We start from the raw sequence: 5327 nt of genomic DNA, 5'->3' as shown, positions 1-5327 counted from the left end.
CGAGGGCTCCCGGGCTGCCAGAGGGATGTCTGACTGCCAGCTTAGGCCCAATCCCCCCAGGGAGAGGGCCTAAGCCAGCAGGTGGTCATCCCCTGAGGGGTCCCAGACTGCAAGAGGGCACAGGCCAGGCTGAGGGACCCCACCCCCACCCCCCCGAGTGCACGAATTTTTGTGCACCAGGCCTCTAGTATATTTAATAATAATAATAAAGAAATACAGATTGGTAGTCACAAAATAGTAACAGGGTTGTAAAGTATAGCATAATTAATAATATTGTAATACTATGTACAGTGTCAAGTGGGTACTTGGAATATCACCGGGACCACTTTGTAAATTTTTATGTTGGGAAAATTATAACCAGCAATAAAAGTCATATTAGTGGTTCCAAATGATTGAAATCTAACTGAAGTTTAATTTGTTCATGTTACAAGGAAGCCTGGGGTCAAGTTGATTTCAGAAGAGACAGGATCCAGGTATTCAATGAGGTCTTTGACTCTCCTCTTTCTGTTATAATTCTATCTGGGCAACTTTCTCTCTTTTCCTGTATCTCTCTTTGTTCCTTTATAGTTTTTCATTGTGTCTCTCTGCATCTTTGTCTGTCTGTCTCTGCATCCCTTTGTCTCTCGCTCTTTCACTACATCTCTGTCTCTATTTCTAGCTACACCTCTGTCACTATTTACCTGCATCTCTTGATCTCTCTGTGTTTCTATTTGAATCTCTACTTTTTGCATCTCTCTTATCACCACACAACTTATCTGTGTTTCTGTGTAGGTATGTGACTGCCTGTTTCTGTTGTATTTCTAAAATGTCTACCAAAGTTTGAACAATTTTAGGAAAGATTCTGGTTGACTGCACCTTAGTAACATGCACACCTCTCAAAAACATCATCATGTACATGGATGCAGACAGCCTTCCGTTCACCCCCTTTAGTAGGAACATGGATTGGACCTTTCAGATCTTGGTGATCCTGTAATGACTGCCCAGTGTGAAGGTGTCTACACCACCCATGCAGCACCCCAGCCTCCAACCCCATCACAGTAGAGTGGCATAAGGGGCAGATAGTTTCTGTTGACCCCAGGAGATGAATGGCAGAGTTTCCTCTGCTCCCGGGGCTCATTGCTGGAAGTGCTAACTCACACTCATTTCACCTCTTGTCTCCTGCCTAGTCACCTAATGGCACTGCTGAGCTGGAATTCTGCAAGGATAGAGCTTTCTTTGTCCGTGGATATAGTGACCTGTTGATTCCTGTTGATATTCTCTTTCCAGGTGTTAAATAGGTCCCTGCACACTGAGGCTCCCTTGATATTGGCCAGCACAGAAAGCTGGTCTTCATCTCACTCTCTGAGTTTGGTAAACAGCCAGGTGGCTGAGAGCTTGTCTTTGAAGTAATCAAAGGTCTCCCCTCCTCCCTGCTCCCACACCCACTCATTGGACCATTTTCTTCTGTACCCCAGGCTACAATGCAGGTCACCAGACATGGACACTGTGAATTTGTGGGAAGATACACTCAGGAGGACTCTGTTACCCAAGGTCATAGTCTAAATCTGCCCAGAACAAAATGCTGAGTGGTCAGAGGTTTTGTGCTGGTTTTGTCATCTTCTTCAAGGTGGACATTGTCATTTAGCAAAGGAGTCAAGAGGGGTGACACTTAGAGAAATGGGGAGCACTTGTGTGGGTGTCTAGGGAGCCCTTATTCTCTATATGTAGCACTTTGCTTTTGACGCTGTAAAGACAAGAGGCAGGGCTGTATATTGAACCTGACTCAGAGTTTAGGGAGACAATGAGATCTGACTTTTCTAGTTGAAACATAAGCTCTCTTATAAGGCTGGTGGGTGGTAGGGTATATTCTAGGGCATTCTTATGGTTCCACACTGCCACACTGGCCCCATGCTGGGAGATTCTTTTTAATAGAGTCTTCTTCCCTTCCAGTGACAGCTTCATAGTAACAAGTATTTTTGTTTGCATCAGAGTTCATTGGGTAATATAATCTTTAACTAATAATTTAATAAAAATAACATTACATCCTTTATAAACAACTTTATAACAAAAAGAGCTCCATCTTAGTAGGCATATATCTTAGAGAAATGTATGGGTGTGCGAGAGAAAATCCTGCTGGTATTTACCCTGTGGCTTTATCCTCCATCACATCAGTCACTATGTTTTTTAGGGACAGTGACAGTCATCAACGTTCCATAAGCATATGGACATTTCCCAGATTACTCTGTGGGTGGTTCGTGTGGAATCATGTGACTAGTACCAGCCAATAGAACTTGAAAGTGGGTGTTAGCTGTGTCTACTTTGTCTTTTTCTGAAAGCCATTGTTGAGGTGATGGTGTACAAGATGTTGGAAACTCCATAAGCCAAGTCCCTTGAATGTCTGTAGAATTGAATCCTCTTTATTGAGTTAAGGCACTGAGATTAAATTTCTACTGCAGGTTAATATTTTACTGCAACATAACCTTTCCTCTGACCACCTGGGCATGTTTAACTTAAGGAACAGAGTTCATAAGTTGTTAGTTGATAGGGTTAGTCAGTTGAGTTAATGGAATTTAAGAGATGATACATTTTTTAAAAAGATTTACTACTTGGTTTTCTCTGACCCCCAAAATTGTGTATTCCCAACAACTAGAACAAGTGCTTCTGTAGAGATGCTATTCTGAACCACCTAGTCTCTTCCCTTCAGTAATGAAGGATCTATTCCCTCAGTTGCTGGCTGACCGTCCTCAGCTCTCAACCCTCCTCCAGAGTTGCCTTAGGTGAGAATGGCTGCCTCATCCGATTTCAGCTCCTTTCCCAGGGGAACTCTCCAGTGACTGCTCAGTGTTGGGCTATCGAGGTTCCGAACCTCACCCTAATTTGGGTATACTTTGAAGGGCTCTTGTAGCTTTAGAAATCCCTCAAGATTTGGATAAGGAATTTTTTTTTAGACTGTATAATAGTCCAACTTCTAAAACTCTGCTTTAAATCATGAGTCACCTAACACCATCCTTCTTTCAGTTACTATTTTAATTTACATCAACTTATTTTTGTATCTTCACCCCTTAAATATGGCCTTGTTGGGAGATGAAGGTATTGACGACATCACTGCTCTTCCTTTCTCCTCTCCTATATGCTTCCACTTGCCAAATTGAGGCACCTGCACTTTTAAAAAATATTGTCAAAATTGAAAATATTAACATTCTTCTGTAGCAATGATTGTCTTGGGGTTTGTTCATAGTTTATTAAAAAAGTTGAAGAAGGAAAGGAAGACAAGATGGGGGCGGAATAGGTGGACGCATCCCAAGGCTTGTCCCAGAGCAAATAGAATGAGCAGCTGAAAAGAATAACATCCACCCTGAATTGGTGAAGGAGACTCAGCTGGTGAGACAGTTTGCAGCTGGGAAGGGCAGAGTTCCCCTGGAAAGGTAAAAACCAGGGATCTGGGAAGGAAAGTTTGCCAGATCTCTGAGCCCAGAGGGTCAGAGGGAAAGTGTGTGGCACCCAGCCATGCCCCTTGGGACAGGCACAGCTGCTGACTGGGGAAAGGAAATCCACAGGACTCTTGGCGCCAGGGAATTTGAGATCTGGGTTCCATAATTACAGAAGACTGAGCCCAGATGGGGCAGCCTGAAGCGCTGACCAGACCATGCAGTGCCGGTAGGAGCGGAGCTCACAGAGACTCAGTCTTCCCCATTTCTGCGGCTGGCGTTTTTTGTTTTTTGATTTTTTTTTTCACTGAACCCTGTTCATAGGACATTTTGGATACAGACACTCACTCATGCTGAGGAGCAGGAGAAGGTGTGGACGAATGGAATCTGGGGAGAGGCTGGGGAAAGAAGGGGGTCCAGGAGAGGTGGCAGCAAGTTGAGTGCTGAGTCACACCTGGGCAGCCATTTTCTCCTGAGGATATAGCCCCTCCCTCCAGTCCCCAGGCAAGGAATACAGCCACACCCAGATTCCACCCTGAATGGTACGAAGGATTAAAAAATCTGATTAGTCCCTGGGAGTTAACAGGGTCTGGCCTATAGACAGGCCTTCAGTCCCAGCAACAACAACAAAAAAATCACAGACATTCCAGAAAACTGGGATCTTAAGCCAGCCATAGGAATGACATTTCAATTTTTCATTTATATTTTTTTTTATTATTTTGTAAGGTTTATTTTTTGCTTTTTTCTTTGTTTTCCGACTGGGCTGAGGGGACCCTCCTCCCCGAGTGCACAAATTTTTGTACACTGGGTCTCTAGTCCTAATAAAAAACAAAAAGGGTAATTAACCATACCTCCGCTATGCTTCCCATTGGCTAATCAGGGCAATATGCAAATTAACTTCCAAGAAAGATGGCGGTTAATTTGCATACATAGGCGCCAAGCCACGGACTGAGGCATTAGGCCTGGGCAGGGGCAGAGCCAGCCAGCAATTGTTGATGGTAGCAGTGGCAGGGAGCTGGGGGTGCCCTGCCCAGGCCTAATGCCTCAATCAGAGGCGTTAGGCCTGGCCCTGGGCGGAGCCAGCCAGTGATCATTGATGGCAGTGGCAACAGGGAGCTGGGGAGCTGGGGGTGCCCAGCCCAGGCCTAATGACTTGGCCAGAGGTGTTAGGCCTGGGCAGGGGCAGAGCCAGCCAGCAATTGTTGATGGTGGCAGCGGCAGGGAGCTGGGGGTCCCCTGCCCAGGCCTAATGCCTCTGACCAGGGCGTAGGCCTAGGCAGGGCAGGAGCCAGCCAGCGATCGTTGATGGGGGTGGTGGCAGGGAGCTGGGGGTGCCCTGCCAAGGCCTAATGCCTCAGCTAGAGGCGTTGGGCCTGGGCAGGGGCAGAGTCAGCCAGCGATCATTGATGGCAGTGGCAGCGGGGAGCTGGGGGTGCCCTGCCCAGGCCTAACGCCTTGGCCAGAGGTATTAGGTCTGGGCAGGGGCAGTGCCAGTGATCACAGGTAGCAGCAGCAGAGCTGGCCATGGTGGGAGCTGGGGGTCCCCCTGCCCAAAACTAATGACTCGGCCAGAGACGTTAGGCCTGGGCAGGGGCCAAGCTGGCAATTGGTGTGAACTACAGAGGAAACACCTTTTCTGACTGCTGATTGGCTTAGCTCCCTGTATGCCACTGGTAATATTCTTAGTAACTTGGGTAATAAGAGTCCAAATAGGTGATCTAAGGTTTTTTTTACCACACTCCTGGAGAAAAAAAGGAAGGTCTGCTGCTGGAGGTTAAGAAATGTCATATCCTGTCCTAGCTGGTTTTGCTCAGTGTATAATGCCTCGGCCTGCCCACTGCTGGGTCTGGGTTCAATTCTGACCAAGGGCATGTACCTAGGTTGCAGGCTCCTCCCTGGCCTGGGCCCAGGTCAGGGATC

This window comes from Myotis davidii, unplaced genomic scaffold (assembly GCF_000327345.1).
Source record: "Myotis davidii unplaced genomic scaffold, ASM32734v1 scaffold5650, whole genome shotgun sequence".
NCBI lineage: Eukaryota > Metazoa > Chordata > Mammalia > Chiroptera > Vespertilionidae > Myotis > Myotis davidii.
This window is presented reverse-complemented; position numbering follows the sequence as displayed.